The sequence below is a fragment of the Heterocephalus glaber genome, unplaced genomic scaffold (assembly GCF_053883595.1).
Source record: "Heterocephalus glaber isolate CG9 unplaced genomic scaffold, H.glaber_assembly_v1.0 deba00001600, whole genome shotgun sequence".
Lineage (NCBI taxonomy): Eukaryota > Metazoa > Chordata > Mammalia > Rodentia > Bathyergidae > Heterocephalus > Heterocephalus glaber.
In genome coordinates this window covers 17100297-17121503 of record NW_028258372.1, presented here as the reverse complement: position 1 = coordinate 17121503, position 21207 = coordinate 17100297, and the positions used below count along the sequence as shown (strand labels likewise).

The 21207-nt window shown below is 50.2% G+C and overlaps 1 protein-coding gene across 1 annotated transcript in view; it reads right to left on the bottom strand.

Moving 5' to 3' along the window:
• Axdnd1 (axonemal dynein light chain domain containing 1) overlaps positions 1-21207 on the bottom strand; it is a 136457-nt gene that overhangs the window by 26691 nt on the left and 88559 nt on the right. The window lies entirely within an intron of this gene.

Sequence of the window (21207 nt, the reverse complement as noted above, 5' to 3'; positions counted from 1 at the left end):
CTGACACATTCTGGATTCAAAGAGTTAAGATGATGTTTTATTGCGTATCAGGAAGAGGACTGGACAAGGCAGATGGAAGTACTGGGTTTTAGTTCTAAATTCTTCTAATTAGAGGAAAAATTTTGAGAAATAGAAAAAATGGAAACAAAGTCTTTGTAAATAGGGAAGGGTGGAGGGGGTGAAGGGAGGGCTGGGAATGGGGAAAAAATAAGAACCAAGATGCATCATGTAAAGGTACAAGTTCCCAATGAGAAATGTAAATGTATTGTATACCTAAAATGTACCAATAAAAGAATTTTTAAAAAATAGACACACAGACCAAGGAATAGAGGACACAGAAACAAACTCATACAATTACAGTCATCTAATTCTTGACAAAGGGGTCAAAAGTATACATGAGAGAAAAAAACCTCTTTAATAAAAAATGCAGGGGTGCTCCGCCCACAGCACGGTGAGGACCCAGGTGCGACTTGGAGCTCTTGCTCCATCCAGCTCTCTGCTTAGCCATGTGGGTGCCTGCAGGGCCCAGTCCTGCTCCCCACCCCCACCTCTGGCCTCCTGGCTCTTCTGCTACCTGCTTCCACACTACAGAGGCACAGGGGATTATAAAGGCCCTTGTCCTGAGCACCACAAGATAGAGCAGAAGTTAGCAACAGAAAGAGGGCTTCTCAGGCTCCTTGATGAAAACTGAAGCTTAGTTGAAAAGTGAAGAGAATCTCTACAATGAAGGCTCACCAGACCACCATACTTCATAAGTTGGAGGGATCATCACCTCCCATTGGAACCTGCACTATCTTCAGGGGAAGGGCAACTGAAACCTGCAGTAGAACTTTTCAGAGTTCAACCTGCAAGAGGATAGGGAGCTCAACTTGGGACTAGCAGCCAGAAATCTGCCCTGAATTTCACAGGTTTGCTACTGGCTGGCTGAGACTCACTGACTTGTATATGCACACGGCTGCCGATGTTGCCTACTGTGACAGTAGAGACATACCCTGAAGGAGGCCCTTCATTTTTATCTTATTTGCAAAAAAGAAACAAATTTTTTCTCTTATTTTTAATTCTTAATTTTTACTTTTTTCTACTCTTTTCAAATTTTTACATTTCTCCTCTTTTCTTTTATCCTTTCTCTCTCTCTCTCTCTCTCTCTCTCTCTCTCTCTCTCTCTCTCTCTCTCTCTCTCTCTCTCGCCTCACTGCTAATCTTTCCTGATCTTTCTACCTGTCCCTCCCTCCCCACCTCCTTCTAACTCCCCATCCTGAAGGGTAAAGTTGCTATACTGAAGAGTTTATTCACTATAAACATGTTGGATTGGTCCTTGGTTTTGATTTAATTCACACAGTTAAAGGTGATAGGTTAATGACTACTGCAAATTGTCATTTTCTAAGCTGCGCTTGATGCTATGATGTTGCTGATTGTATCATTTGGGCTAATTGTATCATTTGTGATTGAGCTAATTAGTTGTCCTTCCTGATATAATGAAAATGAAATAACCTCAGAGTCATTAGAGTTTCAAAACCCAAACACAAGCTATATCTGGAAGACACCTCTGAAAAGCAATCATTCCACAAGGGTTTTAAACACAAGCAACAACGATACCTACATTAAGCAACTTTGAAATATCAACCCAGGAATTAAACCAAGGAGAGTACCAAAAACAAAAATGAGAAGACATTTAAGCTAGGCACAAACTCAGGCTTCAACCCCAGAAAAGGCAAATTCTGGGGGAAATAAGGTGGAAAAGTCTGATAACCAACCACCTGGACACTCTGAACTGATAGCACAGGAAGTAACAAAACAGATGAATGAGGTTCTAGAAAAATTCAAAGCAGAAATAATTTCCCAGATAACTATAGAGATGGTGAGCATAGTGAAAGATATGATTAGAGGCTCTAGAACAGAAACAATTAAAAAAAAGATGAACTCAGAAACATGCTGGAAGCCATGAATGACCAGCATGAGAAAGAAATGGAAACCATGATTGCCCAACATAAGAAAGAAATGGAATCCATGAAACAGTTTCAAACAGATATTCAGGAGATTAGGAACTCCACTGAAAGTAGCCACAGCAGATTAAGAGAATATGAAGATGGAATATCAGATACAGAAGACAAGATTGTGGTTAAGGACCATGAAAACAGAGATTTCTTAAAAATAGTAAGGGACTATGAGAAACAAATCCAGTAGCTAGTAGATGATACAAAGAAGAATAATAGAAGACTGATAGGAGTCCAAGAAAAAACAATAGAAAGTACAATAGACATAATAAAAACTGTTCACAGACATAATAGTGGAAAACTTCCCAGACAGAGGAAGAGAATTGGACATACAGATAATTGAGGCATATAGAACTCCAACTAGCCACGATAAAAAAATCTACACATAGACATATCATAGTCAAGATCCCAGAAACTCAACAGAAGAACAAAATCATACAAGCAGTTAGAGAAAAGAAGCAAATCAACTACAAAGGAAAGCCCATCAGAATCACAGCAGACTTCTAAACACACCCTCAAGTCAAGGAGAGCCTGGAGTGAAGTATTTCAAGCCCTAAAAGAAAATAACTTCCAACCTAGATTGTTGTATCCTGCAAAATTATCTTTCAAAATTGATGGGAAAATTAGATACTTCCACAACAAAGAACACCTGAAAAGTTTCATGAACACCAAACCAGCACTCTAAACAATTCTAAACAATATCCTAGAAAAAGACAATAAAGATCACAACTCCATGAAGCCCAACAGAGGGATGCTACTAAGGAAGGCAAGAAACTAAAGGGAAAGGGGAAAAAATAAAAAATAAAAGACCCAACAAGAGTAAAACATCATGACAAAGATGAGTCAATATCTATCAAATATAACCATCAATGTTAATGGCCTCAATTCACCAATCAAAAGAAATAGACTGGCGGAATGGATTAAGAACCAAAATCCAACAATATGCTATATTCAAGAAACACACCTAACTCAAAAAGAAATTCACAGACTGAAAGTAAAAGGATGGAAAACAGTTCTCCATGCCACAGGAACCCAGAAAAAAAGCAGGGGTAGCAATCTTATTTGCAGACAAAGTAGATTTCAAACCAAAACTAATTAAGAGAGACAAAGATGGTCACTATATCCTTGTGAAGGGAATAACCCAAGAGGAAGAGATAACAGTCCCAAATATATATGCACCAAATATGCATACCCCCAACTATACAAAAAAAAAATTAATGGGCAAGAAAAACCAAATAAGCACTAATATATTTATAGTGGAGGACCTCAATACCCCACTAACCCAAATAGACAGATCACCAAGACAAAAAGTTAATCAGAAAATTCTAGAACTAAGGGCTGGGGATTTACCTCAGTGGTTCCACCACCTGCCTCAAAAGCGCAAGGTCCCAAGTTCGATCCCCCATACCAAAAAAAAAAAAAAAAAATTCTTGAAAATTCTGGAACTGAACCAAGTTATAGAACAAATGGACTTAATACATGTTTACAGAGTGTTCCACCCCACAAAATCGGAATACACATTCTTTTCAGCTGCACACGGGTCATTCTCCAGAATAGACAACATGCTAGCTCATAGGACATGTCTAAGTAAATGTAAAAGAATTGAAGTTACCCCCTGTATATTATCAGACCACAGTGCAATACAATTGGAGATCAATAACATAAGAAATGGCAATGCCCCCACAAACACATGGAAATTGAATAACACCCTCCTGAACAACCAATGGGTCACAGAAGAAATTAAAGAAGAAATTAAATAGTTTCTACAAGTAAATGACAATGCCAGTACAACATACAGGAATCTATGGGAAACAATGAAACCAGTTCTACATGGGAAATTCAAAGCAGTGAATGCCCGTATTAGGAAAACAGAGAGAGCTAAAATAACCTAATGCTGAACCTCAAGCTCCTAGAAAAAGAAGAGCACAACAAACCCAAAGCTCATACAAGAGAGGAAATTATAAAGATCACAGCAGAAATCAATGCAATGGAGGCTAAGAGAATGATACAAAAAATCAATGAATCAGAGATGGTTTTGTGAAAGAATAAATGAAAATGATAAAAATTTAGACAACCTTATCAAAAAACAGAAGGCCATAGTGGGGTCCTGGTCACGGGGAACACGTCGATACAGCCCATTCCAGACAGGCACATCTGTGGATGCCATACCGGGGTCTCCGGTCACACGAACATGCCGATCCAGCCCGTTCCAGACAGGTACATCAGTGGATGCCATCGCGGCATCCCTCGTCATGGGGACCACCCTGATCAGGCCTGTTCCAGACAGGCAGATCTGTGGACACTGTAGCGGGGTCCCCAGTCACAGGGAACATGCCAATCCAGCCTGTTCGAGACAGGCAGATCTGTGGACACCATAGCGGGGCCCATCATCGTGGGGAACAAACCAACCCAGCCCATTCGACAGCCAGAGCTGTGAATGCCATAGTGGGGTCGCCTGGTCATGGTAAACATGCCAATCCAGCCTGTTCGAGACAGGCAGATCTGTGGATGACATAGTGGGGTCCCCGGTCCCAGGGAACACGCCGATCCAGCCTGTTCTGGACAGGCACAGCTGTGGATGCCATAGAGGGGCTCCTTATTGTGGGGAACACGCCGCTCCAGCCTGCTCCAGACAGGTACAGCTGTGGACGCCATAGCAGGGTTGCTCGTCACGGGGAAGATGCCAGTTAAGCACTCTCCAGACAGGCACGTATTTGGATGCTACAGTGGGGTCCCTCATCACAGGAAACGGGCTGATCCAGCCGATTCCAGACAGGCACACCAGCGGATGCTGAAGCGGGGTCCCTCATCATGGAGAACACAGCGCTCCATCCTGTTCCAGACAGGCACACCTGTGGATGCAGTTGTGGGGTCCACTGTTGTGGGGAACATGCTGCTCCAGCAGGTTCCAGACGGGCACACTTATGGATGCTGTAGTGGGGTCCCTTGTCAGGGGGAACATGCCGATCCAGCCTGCTCCAGACAGGCACAGCTGTGGACACCATAGCAGGGTCCCTCATCGTGAGGAAAATGCCAATCCAGCGCGTTCCAGACAGGGACACCTGTGGACGCCATCGTGGGTTCCCTCATCACGGGGAGTACAATGAACCAGCCCGTTCCAGACAGGCACACCTGTTGACACCATCACAGGGTCCCTCATCACGGGCAAAATGCCAATCCAGCCTGTTCCAGACAGGCATACTTGTGAACGCGATTGCAGGGTCCCTCATTATGGGGAGCACACCGATCCAGCCGGCCCCGGACAGGCACACCTGTGGATGCCGTCGCAGGGTCCCTCATCACGGGGAACATGCCATTCCAGCCTGCTCCAGACAGGCACACATTTGGACGCTGAGGTGGGGGTCTCTTGTCATGGGGAACACACCACTCCAGCCCATTCCAGACAGGCACAACTGTGCATGCCATCGTGGTGTCCCTTATTGAGGGGAACAGAACACTCCAGCCCATTCCAGACAGGCACACATGTGGATGCCATTGCATGATCCCTCATCATGGGGAACACGCCTATCCACTCCACTCAAGAAGGCACACCTGTGGACCTCATCATGGTGACCCTTGTCATGGGGAAGATGCCTCTCCAGCCTGTTACAGACAGGCACACCTGTGGATGCCATCGTGGTATACCAAGTCGCAGGGTGCATGCCAGTCCAGACTGCCCCAGACAGGCACATTTGTGAATGCCATCACAGGGTTCCTCATTATGGGGAGCACACCGATCCAGCCGGCCCCAGACAGGTACACCTGTGGATGCTGTTGGGTCCCTTGTTACAGGGAACAAGCCAATCCACCTCATTCCAGACAGGCACACCTGTGGATGATGACACGGGATCAATTAGTCGCAGGGAAAATGCCAATCCAGCCAGCCCCAGCCAGCACAACTGGACGCAGTTGCTGGGTCCCTCAATGCAGGGGGCATGCTGACCCAGCCCACTCCAGACAGGTACACCCAAGGATGCTGTCATGGGGTCCCTCATCATGGGGAACACGCCGATCCAGCCCCCTCCAGACATGCACACTTGTGGATGACTCTGTGGGGTCCCTCATCGCGGGGAACATGCCCATCCAGCCCATTCAAGACAGGCACACCTGTGGATGCCGTCATGGGGTCCCTCATCATGGGGAACATGCCAATCAAGCCCGCTCCAGACAGGAACACCTGTGGACCTCGTCGCGGGGGTCCCTCGTCATGAGGAGCATGCCAAGCCATCCCGCTCCATACAGGCACAGCTGTGAGTGCTGTTGCGGGGACCTTCGTCGCAGGAAACATGCCCATCCAGCACGCTCCAGAGAGGCACACCTGTGGACACTGTCACAGGGGTCCCTCATCGCGGGGAAGAGGCTGATCCAGCCCATTCCAGACAGGCACACCTGTGAATGCAGATGCAGGGTCCCTCTTTGCAGGGAATGTGCCAATCCAGCCAGTTCCAGAGAGGCACAACTGTGGATGCCATCACGGGGACCCTTGTCATGGGGAACACATCAATCTAGCCTGCTCCAGACAGGCCCAGCTGTGGACAGGGTTGTGGGGTCTCTCATCTCGGGAAACATGCCAGTCCAGCATTTCCAGACAGGCACACATGTGGATGCTGTCCTGGGGTCCCTCATTGTGGGGTACAGGCTGATCTAGCCTGCTTCAGAGAGGCATATTTGTGTATGCCATTGCAGGGTCCCTCATCATGAGGAACACACTGATCCACCCATTCCAGAGGCACATCTGTAGATGCCGTCGCGGTGTCCATCGTCACAGGGAATATGTCACTCCAGCCCATTCCAGACAGGCATTCCTTTTGATGCCGTTGTGGCATCCCTCTTCATGGGGAATATGTTGCTCCAGCCCACTCCAGACAGGCACAACTGTGGACATCATCGTGGGGTACCTTATCATGGGGAACATGCCACTCCAGCCTGTTCCAGACAGGCTCACCTGTAGATGCTGTTGCGTGGTCCCTCGACACACAGAATGTGCTGCTCCAGCCCATTCCAGACAGGCACAACTTTGGACACAGTGGCGGGGTCCCTTGTCATGAACACACCTCTCCAGCCCTTTCCAGACAGACACACCTGTGGATGAAGTCACAAGGTCCTTGGTGGTGGGGAACATCAATTCAGCATGTTTCAGGCTGGCATATCTGTGAACACTGTTGCAGGGCCTCTCATTGCATGGAACACACCTCTCCAGCCCTTTCCAGACAGGCACAACTGTGGACGCCTTCACGGGGTCCATTGTCATGGGGAACACGCCACTCCAGCCCATTGCAGACAGACACACTGGTGGATGCCTTCATGGGTACCTCATCTCAGGGAACATGCCGTGACAGCCTGTTGCAGACAGGCACACCTGTGGACGCCATAAGGTGTTCCCTGGTCATGGGGAACAGTCTGATCCATCCCGTTCCAGACAGGCACAACTTTGGGAGCTGTCGCAGTGTCCCTGGTCATGAGGAACACATTGATCCAGCCCATTCCAGACCAGCACACCTGCACATGCTGTCACGGGGTCCCTGGTCATGGGGAACACACCAATCCAGTCCGTTCCAAACAGGCACACCTTTGGATGGCATCACGGGGTCCCTCTTCCCAGGGAACATGCCAATCCACCCGTTCCAGACAGGCACACCTGTGGACACCATCGCAGTGTCCATCATTGCGGGGAACACAACACTCCAGCCCATTCCAGACAAGCATTCCTTTTGATGCCATCATGGGGTCCCTCTTTGTGAGGAACACGCCGCTCCAGCCCATTCCAGACAGGCAAAAATGTGGACATCATCACGGGGTCCCTCGTCATGGGGAATGCGCCACTTCAGCCTGGTCAAGACAGGCACAACTGTGGACGTGGTCACGGGGTCCCTCATCATGGGGAACACTCCACTACAGCCCTTTCCAGACAGGCACAAATGTGGATGCCATTGAGAGGTCCCTCATCATGGGGAACAGTCTTATCCAGTCAGCTCCAGACAGGCACTCCTGTGGATGCCATCACGGGGTCCCTCATTGCGGGGAACATGCTGATCCAGGCCACTCCAGACAGGCACACCAGTGGGTGCCTTCACAGGGTCCTTAGTCCTGGGGAGCATGCTGATCCAGCCCACTCCAGACAGGCACACCTGTGGTCACCATCACGGGGTCCCTCATAATGGGGAACACACCCCTCCAGCCTGTTCCAGACAGGCACACCTGTGGACACCACTGCAGTATCCCTCATCATGGGGAACACCCCTCCTGCCCCTTCCATTGAGGCACACCTGTGGAGCCTGTCGCGGTGTCCACCATCACAGGAAACATGCCCCTCCATCATGTTTCAGACAGGCACACTTGTGGACACCGTCGCTGGGTCCCTCTTCATGGGGAACAAGCCAATCCAGACTGCTCTACACAGGCAAACCTGTGGACACTGTCGCTGGGTCCCTCGTCACGGGGAACATGCCGATCCAACCTGCTCCAGACAGGCACTCCTGTGGATGCAGTCATGGGGTCCCTCATTGCAGGGAACATGCCCCTCCAGCCCATTCCATATGTTCCATAGAAGCACTCCTATGGATGCAGTCATGGGGTCCCTTGTCATGGGGAACATGCCGAGCCAGCCCGCTCTGGACAGGCACACCTGAAGACATCACTGTGTCCCTCATTGTGGGGAGCATGCCGATCCAGCCCGCTCCAGACAGCCACACCTGTGAATGGGGTCACGAGGTCCCTTGTCATGGGGAACACACTGATCCAGCCACTCTAGACAGGGGCACCTGTGGAAGCCCTCACTGGGTCCCTCATCGCGGGGAATACTCCACTCCAGCCCGTTCTAGATAGGCACACCTGTGGATGATGTTGAGGGGTCCCTCTTCATGGGGAACACGCCGATCCAGCCACTCCAGACAGGGGCACCTGTGGACGGCCTCGCTGGGTCCCTCATCGCGGGGAATGCACCACTCCAGCCCGTTCCAGACAGGCACACCTGTGGATGACATTGTGGGGTCCCTCATCATGGAAAACATGCTGATCCATCCCACTCCAGACAGGCAAACTAGTGGATGCTGTCACAGGGTCTCTCATCATGGGGAACACGCAGGTCCAGCCCACTCCAGACAGGCACCAGTGTGGATGCTGTAGCGGTGTCCTTCATTGTGGGGAACACACCCCTCCATCCTGTTCCAGACAGGCAGAAGTGTGGACGTCGTCCCAGTGTCCCTTGTCATGGGGAACATGCCCCTCCAGCCCATTCCAGATAGGCACACCTGTGGACATCATCACGGTGTCCCTCCTCATGGGGAACACAACCCTCCAGCCCATTCCAGACAGGCACACCTGTGGATGCAGTTGCAGGGTCCTTTGTTGCAGGGAACACACTGCTGCAGCCCATTCCAGACAGGCACACATGTGGATGCCATCGCGGGGTCCCTCATTGCAAGGAGCATGCAGATTCAACCTGATCCAGAAAGGCAAACCTGTGCATGCCATCGTGGGGTCCCTCATCATGGGAACACGCCGATCCAGCCCGCTCCAGACAGGCACACCTGTGGACACTGTCACAGGGTTCCTCATTGCAGGGAACATGTCCCTCCAGCCCGTTCTAGAGAGGCACTACTGTGGACACCATCACCAGGTCCCTCGTCATGGCAAACACACCAATCCAGCCTGCTCCAGACAGCACACCTGTAGATGCCGTCACTGGGTCCCTCATCATGGGGAACATGCCAATTCAGGCCATTCCAGACAAGCACACCTGTGGATGATGTTACGGGGTCCCTCATTGTGGGGAACATGCCAATTCAGCCCACTCCAGACAGGCACAACTGTGGACACGGTTGCGGGTTCCTGTGTTGCAGGGAACATGGCTATCCAGCCTGCTCCAGACAGGCACACCTGTGAATGCTGTCACGGTGTCCCTTGTTGCGGGAACATGCCGATCCAGTCCATTCCAGACAGACCCACCTGTGGATGCCCTGGTAGGGTCCCTCATCATGGGGAATTCACCAATCCAGCCCACTCCAGACAGGCACACCTGTGGATGCCATCGTGTGGCCCTTCCTCAGGGGACACATGCCAATCCAGCTGGCTCCACACAGGCACACATTTGGACGCCATTGTGGGGTCCCTTGTTGTGAGGAGTATGCTGATCAATCCCAGTCCAGACAAGCACACCTGTGAATGCTGTCACTGGGTCCCCCATCATGGGGGAAACGCTGATCCAGACTCTCCAGACAGGCACACATGTGGACGCCATTGCAGGGTCCCTTGTTGTGAGGAGTATGCTGATCAATCCCAGTCCAGACAAGCACACCTGTGAATGCTGTCACTGGGTCCCCCATCATGGGGGAAACGCTGATCCAGACTCTCCAGACAGGCACACATGTGGACGCCATTGCAGGGTCCCTTGTTGTGAGGAGTATGCTGATCAATCCCAGTCCAGACAAGCACACCTGTGAATGCTGTCACTGGGTCCCCCATCATGGGGGAAACGCTGATCCAGACTCTCCAGACAGGCACACATGTGGACGCCATTGCAGGGTCCTTCGTCATGGGGAATTCACCTATTCATCCCGCTCCAGAGAGGCACACCTGTGGATGCCATTGCAGGGTCCATCAGTGTGGGGAACACGCCGATCCAGCCCATTCCATACAGGCACACCTGTGGATGCCATCGTGGGGTCCCTCATTGCGGGGAATATGCCCCTCTAGACTGTTCCAGAGAGGCACTCATGTGGACGCCACTGCGGGGTGCCTTGTCGCGGGGAATATGGTGACCTAGCCCATTCCAGACAGGCACAACTATGGATGCTGTTGTGGTGTCCCTTGTCACAGGGAACACGATGATAGAGCCTGTTCCAGACAGGCACACCTGTGGATGCTGTTGCAGGCTCCCTCGTCACGTGGAACACCCCGATCCAGCCCATTCCAGACAGGCACACCTGTGGTTGCCATTGCAGTGTCCCTCCTTGCAGGCAACATGCCTCTCCAGGCGGTTCCAGACAGGCACATCTGTGGATGCTGTCGCAGGGTCCCCGTCGTGGGGAACATGCTGATTCAGCCCGTTCCAGAAAGGCACACCTGTGGATGAAGTTGTGGGGTCCCTCATTGTGGGGAACACGTGGATCCAGCCTGCTCCAGACAAGCACAACTGTGGATGCCGAGTGGGCTCCCTTGGCACGGTGAACATGCCGATCCAGCCTGCTCCAGACAGGCACACCTGTGGGTGCCATCTTGGGGTCCCTCATCACAATGATCACTCTGAGCCATGCCACTGCATACAGGCACACCTGTGCACACTGTTGCAGTGTCCTTCATCATAGGGAAAACGCTGATCCAGCCCTTTCCATACAGGCACACCTGTGGATGCTGTTGTGGGGTCCCTTGTCATGGGGAACATGCTGATCCAGCCCATTCCAGACAGGCACACCTGTGGATGACATTGTGGTGTCCCTCATTGCAGAGAACATGTCAATGCAGCCTGCTCCAGGCAGGCACAACTGTGGACACTGTCGCGGGGTACCTTGTCACAGGGAACACACCAATCCAGCCCACTCTGGACAAAGTACACCTGTGGATGCTGTCACGGCATACCTCATTGTGGGGAGCATGCTGATACAGCCCACTCCAGACAGCCATGCCTGTGAATGGGGTCATGGGGGTCTCTCATCTGGGAGAACACACCGATCCAGCCACTCCAGACAGGGGCACCTATGGACGCCCTCGCGGGATCTGTCAGGGGGAATACACCACTCCAGCAAGTTCCAGAAAGGCACACCTGTGGATGACATTGTGGGGTCTCTCGTGAGGAACACATTGATCTAGCTTGCTCTAGAAAGACACAACTGTGGATGTTATCATGGGCCCCCTCATTGTGGGGAACATGCCAATCCAGCCCGCTCCATACAGGTACACCTGTGGATGCCACTGTGGGGTCCCTTATCATGGGCAACACTCCAATCCATCCCGCTCTACAAAAGTACACCTGTGGATGATGTCGCAAGTTTCCTCGTCATGTGGAATATGCCGATCCAGCCCATTTGACAGGCACTCCTGTGGACTCTGTCAAGGTGTCCCTCATTGCATGGAACACCTGTGGATGCTGTTGCCGGGTTCCTCATTGCAGGGAATAGGCTAATCCAGGCCTTTCCTGATAGGCAAAACTATGGACACCATCGCGGGGCCCCTCGTCATGGGGAACATGCTGATCCAGCCTGTTCCAGACAGCTACACCTGTGGATGGTGTCGCAGGGTCCCTCTTCCCAGGGAACATGCCAATACAGCTTGTTCCACACAGGCACAACTGTGGATGCTGTCACGTGTTCTCTCATCATGGGGAACACATCAATCCAGCCCATTCTAGACAGGCATGACTCTGGATGCCATCATGGGGTCCCTCGTCATGGGGTACATGCAGATACTACCTGTTCCAGACAGTTACACCTGTGGATGATGTATTGGTGTCCCCCCCTTGCAGGAAACATGCTAATCCAGCCCGCTGCAGACAGGCAGAAATGAGGACACTGTCACAGGGTCCCTCGTCATGGGGAATACACTGATCCAGCCCACTCTGGATAGTCACCCCTGTGGATGCCATTGCGGGGACCCTCATCATGGGGAGCTTGCCAAAATGGCACCCTCCAGACAAACACACTTGTGGAGGATGCCACTGGGTCCCTCGTCATGGGGAACATCTTGATTCAGCCTGATCCATACAGCCAAACCTGTGGTCGCCATGGTGGTGTCCCTCATCATGGGGAACACACGGATCCAGACCCTCCAGGCAGGCACACATGTGGACGCCATCACAGGCTCACTTGTAACAGGGAATTTGCTGATCCAGCCTGGTCCACTGAGGCACACCTGTGGACGCCATCGTGGGGTCCCTCATCATGGGGAACACTCTGATCCAGCCTGCTCCAGACAGGCACACCTGTGGACACTGTCAGGGGTCACTCATTGTGGGGAAAATGCCCCTCCAGCCCATTCCAGAGAGGCACTCCTGTGGATGACTTCACAGGGTCCTTGGTCATGGGGAACACAGCGATACAGCGCATTCCAGACAGGCACAATTGTCAATGCCATCACAGAGTACCTCACTGCAGGGAACATGCCAATACAGCCTGCTGCAGACAGGCACACCTGTGGATGCCATCACGTGCTCCCTTGTTGCAGGGAACATGCTGATCCAGCCTGTTCCAAAAAGGCAAATGTGTGGATATTGCGGGGTCGCTTGTTGCGGGGTACACACCAATCCATCCCACTCCAGACAGGCACAATTGTGGATGCTGTCACGGGGCTCCTCATCATGGGGAACACACCATTCCTTCCTGCTCCAGACAGGCACACATGTGGATGCCATAGTGTGGTCCCATCATGGGAAACATGCCCCTCCAGCCCATTCCAGGCAGGCACACCTTTGGATGCCATCATGGTGTCCCTCATCTTGGGGAACATGCCCCTCCAGCCCACTCCAGACAGGCACACCTGTGGACGCTGCTGGGGTGTCCCTTATCACAGGGAACATGCCCCTCCAGCCCGTTCCAAATAGGCACACCTGTGGATGCCACTGCAGTGTCCCTCATCACAGGGAACACACCACACCAGCCTGTTTAAGACAGGCACAACTGTGGATGCTGTCATGTGGTCTCTCTTCATGTGGAAAATGCTGATCCAGCATGCTCCAGACAGGCACAACTTTGGACACCATGGCAGTGTCCCTCGTCGTGGGGGACACCAATCCAGACCCTCCAGACAGGCACACATGTGGACACTGTCACAGGCTCACTTGTCACATGGAATTCGCCAATCCAGCCCACTCCAGAGAGGCACACCTGTGGATGCCATCTCGGGGTCCCTTGTCATGAGGAACACCCTGATCCAGCCTCCTCCAGACAGGCACATCTGTGGATGCTGTCACAGAGTCCCTCATTGTGGGAAACATGCCCCTCCAGCCCGTTCCAGAGTGGCACTCCTGTGGACGATGTTGCAGGTTCCCTCATCATGGGGAACATGGTGATCCAGCCCATTCCAGACAGAAACAACTGTCAATACTGTCACCGGGTCCCTTATTGCATGGAACACGTCAATACATCCTATTCCAGACAGGCACATGTGTGGATACCATTGCGGGGCCCCTCGTCATGGGGAACACACTGATCCAGCCTGTTACAGAAAGGCAAACGTGTGGATGATGTCATGGGGTCGCTCACTGCAGGGAACACGCCGATCCAGCCTACTCCAGACAGGCACAGTTGTGGATGCCATTGTGGGGTCCCTTATTATGGGGAACATGCCATTCCAGCCCACTCCAGACAGGCACACCTGTGGATGCCATTGTGGTGTCCCTCATTGTGGGGAACATGCCCCTCCAGCCCATTCCATACAGGCACACCTGTGAACACCATTGCATTGTCCCTCTTCATGGGGAATATGCCCCTCCAACCTGTTCCAGATAGTCAAACCTGTGGATGCCAGTGCAGGGTCCTTCATTGTGTGAAACAGGTCAATCCAGCCCACTTCACAGGCACACCTGTGGATGCTGCCGCAGGGTCCCTCATAGTGGAGAATAAGCCAATCCAGCCCTCTCTATACTGGCACAGCTGTGGAGGCTGTTGTGGAGTTCCTTGTTGTGGGGATCATGCCAATCCAGCCCGAGCCAGACAGGCACACCTGTGGATGGGGTCATGGGGTCTCTAATCATGGGGACACTCTGATCCAGCCCTCTCATTACAGGCACAACTGTGGACACCGTAGCGGGGTCCCTCATCCCAGGGAAAATTCCAATCCACCTGTTCCAGACAGGCACACATGTGGACACTGTCGTGGTGTCCATCATTGTCGGGAACATGCTGCTCCAGCCCATTCCAGACAGGCACTCCTTTTGAAGCCATCACGGTATCCCTCTTTGAGGGGAGCATGCCACTGCAGCTCGTTCCAGACAGGAACATGTGTGGACATCGTCGTGGGGTCCCTTGTCACGTGGAACACGCTGCTCCAGCCCACTCCAGACAGGCACACCTGTGGACACCATCATAGGGTCTCTCATCATGGGGAACATACCAATCCAGCCTGCTCCAGACAGGCACACCTGTGGATGCTGTGGTAGGGTCCCTCATTGTGGGGAACAGGCTGATCTAGCCCTTTTCAGAGAGGCACAACTGTGGATGCCCTTGTGGTGTCCCTCATCATGGGGAACACACCTATCCAGCCTGTTGCAGACAGGCACACATGTGGACACCATCACGGCATCCCTCATCATGAGGAATATGCCAATTCAGCCCACTACAGACAGGTACAACTGTGGACGCTGTCCCGGGATCCCTCTTCTTAGGAAAATCACCAGTCCAGCCTGCTCCAGACAGGCACACCTGTGGATGCCATTGCGGGGTCACTCTTCACAGGGAATATGCCAATCCATCCGTCTCCAGACAGGCACATCTCTGGATGCCATCTCTGGGTCCCTCATCATGAGGAACATGCCGATCCAGCCCACTCCAGACAGCCACAACTGTGGATGCTGTCATGGGGTAACTCATCACGGGAAACATGCCAATCCAGACCCTCCAGACAGGCACAGATGTGGGCACTGTCTAGGGGTCGATTGTTGTGGGGAATTTGCTGATGGAGTGCACTCCATACAGGCACACCTTTGGATGCCATTGTGGGGTCCCTCATTATGGGGAACACACTGATGCAGCCCACTACAGACAGCACACCTTTCAATGCCATCATGGGGTCCTTCGTCGTGAGGAACATGCGGATCCAACCCTTCCAGACAGGCTCACCTATGGATGCCATCATGGGGTCCCTCATCACGGGGAATTCGCTGATCCAGCCCACTCCAGACACTCACACTTGTGGACGCCATCGGGGTGTCCCTCAGCATGGGGAACAAGCCCCTACAGCCCATTCCAGAGAAGCACACCTGTGGACACCATCGCGATATCCCTCATCATGGGGAACATGCCACTCCAGCCTGTTTCAGACAAGCACAACTGTGGATGTGGTCACGGGGTCCCTCGTCACAGGGAATACTCCCCTCCAGCCCATTCCTGACAGGTAAACCTGTGGATGCCATCGCAGGGTCCCTCATGACAGGGAAAATGCTGAACCAGCCCTCTCGAAACAGGCACATCTATGGACGCCATCGCGAGGTCCCTCGTGGTGGGGAAAATGTCAGTCCAGCCCCTTTCAGACAGGCACACCTGTGGATGCCATGGCGTTGTCCCTCATCATGGGGAACACACCAATCCAGGCCCTCCAGACAGGCACACATGTTTATTGCCATTGTGGGCTCACTCTTCACAGGGAATTCGCCAATCCAGCCCGCTCCAGAGAGGCACACGTGTGGATGCCCTTGAGTGGTGCCTCGTGGCAGGGAAAACACTGATCCAGCCTGCTCGAAACAGGCACATCTGTGAACGCCATCATGAGGTCCCTTGTGGTGGGGAACATGCCAGTCCAGCCCACTCCAGACAGGCACACCTGTGGATGCCACCTCGTCATGACGATCATGCTGAGCCATGCTGCTGCAGACAGGCACACCTGTAAACACCATTGAGGTGTCCCTCATTGCAGGGAAAACACTGATCCAGCCCGTTCCATACAGGCACACCTGTGGACACCATCACGGGGTCCCTGGTTGTGGGGAATGTGCTGATCAAGCCCGTTCCAGACAAGCCCACCTTTGAATGCTGTCATAGGGTGCCTCATTGTGGGGAATGTGCCAATCCAGCATGCTCCAGACAGGCACACCTGTGGACATGGTCATGGGGTCCCTCATCGCAGGGAGTATGCCCCTCCAGCCCATTCCTGACAGGCAAACCTGTGGATGCCATCACGGGGTCCCTCTTCAAGGGGAAAATGCCACTCCAGCATGTTCTAGACAGGCACAACTGGATGCTGTCGAGGTGTCCCTCATTGCAGGGAACACGACCCTCCAGCCTGTTGCACACAAGCACACCTGTGGATGCCACCATGGGGTCCCTTGTCGGGGGGAACATGCTGATCCAGCCCGCTCCAGAAAGGCACACCTCTGGACGCCACTGCAGGGTCCCACATCATGGGTAACGTTGTGCCCAGATCACGAAGTCCCCAAAGACCACCAAGGAGCCGATTCTGATGTAAACACACGAGGGTCATTTATTCAAGCTCGGGCAGGGGCACTCAACCATCACCGATGCAGCTGATCAGGATTGAGAGCCCCGAATTTCAAATCAGCAGGGTTTTTATTGTGGCTACAGCAAGGTTTGGGGATTTTTCATTTAGCAGTTACATGATTGGTGGATATTTAGCAAGTATGGGGTGTACATCGGGGGGGGGTTGAGGGGTGGCTACATGTAGATTTTATGGGAAAAAGGAACAATCAGCACATTGACAGAATGTTCTATAGATAATGGGCCCGGGAGGGTCTGTTTTCTGGGCAGAGGATTGAGTTAGGAGCTGTGTCCTTTTTTATCTGTTGTTTCACGGCAAGGACATTTTATCATTAGTTTATGGGCACAAAGGAGACTAGGGGAATAGTTGACTTCAGTGAAGTGGAATTTATGTCAAGGCCACTTTACTGTCTTATTCCAAGATGGAGTCGAATTTTAAAATGGAGTTAGGTCTCACATTCCCCCCTTCTCATGAAGCTATACAGGACCAATCATGGGCCTCTGGGGGCCAACTTTATTAGGTCTTCAGAAACTGGTTGGTACTGGGACCTAAGTACCATCAGGTGTACTGTGTTAATGTGTTCTCTGATGAAGGATACCAGCCTGTTAAGTATGTAAGGTCCAAATGTTAACAGGAGTAACAGAATGAGTAACGGTCCCAGCAGGGTAGAGATCAGAGTGGTCAACCATGGGGAGGAACTGAACCAAGATTCAAACCAACCTTGATTTTGTTCTCATCCTTGCTTTCACTTAGTGAGACCTTTTCTGACTTTGGCCATATATTCTTTGACCACTCCTGAGTGATCTACATAAAAGCAGTATTTTTTACCTAAGGCAGCACAGAGCCCCCCTTGTTGTAGGAAGATTAAATCTAGGCCTCTTTGGTTCTGGAGAACTACTTCCACCAGGGAGGTTAGTGACTCTTGCAGGTGGGAGATGGAGCTTTCAAGTTTCTCAATGTCTATATCTATGGCTGTTCTCAAATCATTGTAATGTTTGTTTTACAACACTAACGATGAGACTCCTGTTTCTGTCCCAGCTAATCCTAAACCTAGGAGAACTGTTAAACTGACGGCTGTTACAGGTTCTCATTTGACCCTAGCTGGGGTCCTAATCAAGTGACTAAAAATATCTTTTTTGAATGGTATAATAGTCTAGAAACCAATTGTACTAGCACACAAAAGTCTCCAGTCTGGTTGAGTACTTTTTCATGTGCACAAGGGGTGAGCCCAGTGGAGCAAGCCCATCATCCATCAGAAGGGGATACAAGGTACTTTTCTGGACTAGACTGATAGGTTCGGTTGTGAAGGTGCTGGTGAGTGGCCAGGACACTGCCAACACAAATTCTATGTCCAGTCACAGATTGTAGGGTTAGCTTGGCTGTCCCCTCCAGTTTTTGAGACAGGGTCTTGCCAAGTCACTATGTTGCCCAGCTGGGTTTTAATTCGTGATCCTCCTGCCTTAGCCTCCCAGACTGCTAGGATCACAGAAGTGTACCACCATACCAGGCACCTTTAGTTTTTTACAATAGAATAATCTATGTTTTCTGAATCTATAAAAGACTTATACAATCCCCTTTGATCTTTTAAATGCATAAACTGAAAAATCAGCATTTATAGTAGATTTGACCAAAACTGTAGTCTTAAAGCAGTATCTTTAAAGGACAATATGTTTTTTACTGTCAAAAGAGAAAGTGTAATAAATGTCTAATTTTAAGCCGGAACTAAACCAGGTTTTTTTCATGTATTTTTAATTTCTGCATAAATTGTTATTCATACAGTCCCAAGATGGGAAATAATTTTTAATTGGCCCTTAGATTTGCTTGTCTCTAGACAAGACCGGGAAGCCACCCAGGTCTGTCATGTGACTATGATTTCAAAAACCAGGACTCAGCATTTAAATTAGTAAAAGATCCTGTTTTGGTATGAATCAAACTGACAGCTGCAGTAATGTATATTAATTCAATAATGCAAACTTTGTGCACTTTTTTTTTTACAAAATGTCAACAATACATGATTTGTAGTTTTAGCAGAGCGTTTAACCTTTGGCACAATCATGTACTACCTCTGTAGAATCAAAATACTAAAAATTATTTTAAGCATTAGCTTCAGAAGGCACCTCTTGGTGTTAGCTGTTGTATTACAAACATCTTTCATACGTAGCTATCTTGGTACTCTAGACATTTAAAGTTGAAAATAAAACATTTTAAATTTATCATGTTTCCAAGATTCTTAAATTACTAGCAAAATACAAAAGAACAAGGACATGTATTTAAATAATCTTCAAAGACAAAAGTCTAACATTAAAGAATTCTATAATCTTATATATTTTATAATTTAAACATAGGGCTTTAAAGCTTTTGTTACTGTCTCATCATTACATGGCAACAATTTTTACAAACACAATGGCAATAAAGTAATCTTCACTTAAATTCTGAATTGTTAATTGTAAATGATGGAAACATGATTTGCCCTGTATCAAACTGAAAATATTATAAATGTTAGGGTCGGGGATTTAGCTCAGTGAGTTTCATCACCTGCTGTGCAAGCACAAGGACCCGAGTTTGATCATCAAATTCAGCAAGTACCGCAGATTGAAGGTTAGGGATAATGAGAGGAGGTATCCCAAACATGATCTCAAAAGGGGTTAGCCCCATCTTATAGGGTGAATTGCATACCCTATAGAGGGCATAGGGAAGGAAAGTCACCCAGCCATCGCCAGTCTCTAAGGCTAATTTAGTTAAGGTCTCTTTTAAGGTCCTGTTTATTTTTCTATCTGTCCTGAACTCTGGGGTCTGTATCTACAATGTAATTTCCAGTTTGCCCCCAGTACCTGCGCTAAACTTTGACTCACCTTGGAAACGAAGGCGGGTCCATTGTCTGACCCTAACATTATGGGGAAACCATACCTTGGCAAGATGTCTTCTAGCATCTTTTTGGCCACAATCCATGCTGTCTCAGGTTTGGTAGGAAAAGCTTCTGTCCAACCTGAAAAAGTATCTACAAAGACTAGCAGGTATCTGTAACTATATCTTCCAGGTCTTGCCTCAGTAAAGTCTAGTTCCCAGTATACGCCAGGTCGGTCTCTTTTCAATCTTCTGCCAGGGTTAGCCTTATTTGAGGTAGCATTGGTCAGTTGGCAGGCTTTGTAGGTGGCAACAATACGCTCAATCTTGGAATTAGCTTCTCAAATCTTTATCTCTGCATGTCTCAGGAGGTCCTGCATTTTTCAGGTGCCTATGTGGGTGGCTCAGTGTATTTTGGAGAGAACTTGCTCTCCCAGTGTTTCAGGCAGGATGACTTTATAATCAGAGGATTTTCATCACCCGTTGAGGCATTGGGGCATGGGTAATTGTTTCATCTATCTTAAGTCTTCTTCAGTATACTGGGGTTTTTCTGGTAAGGCAGCACTTTTTGGATCTGGCAGCTGAGTGGTTAGTGTCAGATCAGTCTCCAGGGCTATTATTCGAGCTGTCTGGTCGGCCAAATTGTTTTCTCGGGCAATTGCGGTATCACTCTTTTGGTGCCCGAAACAGTGGATAATAGCCAATTTCTTTGGCAGCCATAGGGCCGTCAATAGGGCAAGAATTTTTTTTCTCTTTGTTTTTAATAGTCTTTCCTTTAGCTGTTAACAGTCGTCTTTCTCTGTAAATGACCCCATGTATGTGAGCAGTGGCAAAAGCATACCTGCTGTCTGTGTAAATATTTAGCTTTTGGCCCTTTCCCAGAGTCAGTGCCTTGGTTAATGCTATAAGCTCTGCTCACTGTGCTGACATTCCGGTGGGCAGGGGTTTAGCCCAAACAACCTCAGTCTCAGTGACTACAGCTGCCCTGGCATACCTTTGGTCATCCTGAACAAAACTGCTCCCATCAGTGCACCAGGTATCTTCAGCATCTGGCCACAGTTTATCTCTCAGATCTTTTCATGTCCCGTGTACCTGAGCCAGGATGTCAGCACAGTCATGAAGCGGGGCTCCCAAGTCCGGATCAGGCAGTAGCATAGCTGGATTTAGAGCGGCCGGGAATCTGGAAGACAACTCGGGTTGGGTTTAAGAGCAGGCCCTGATAGTGGGT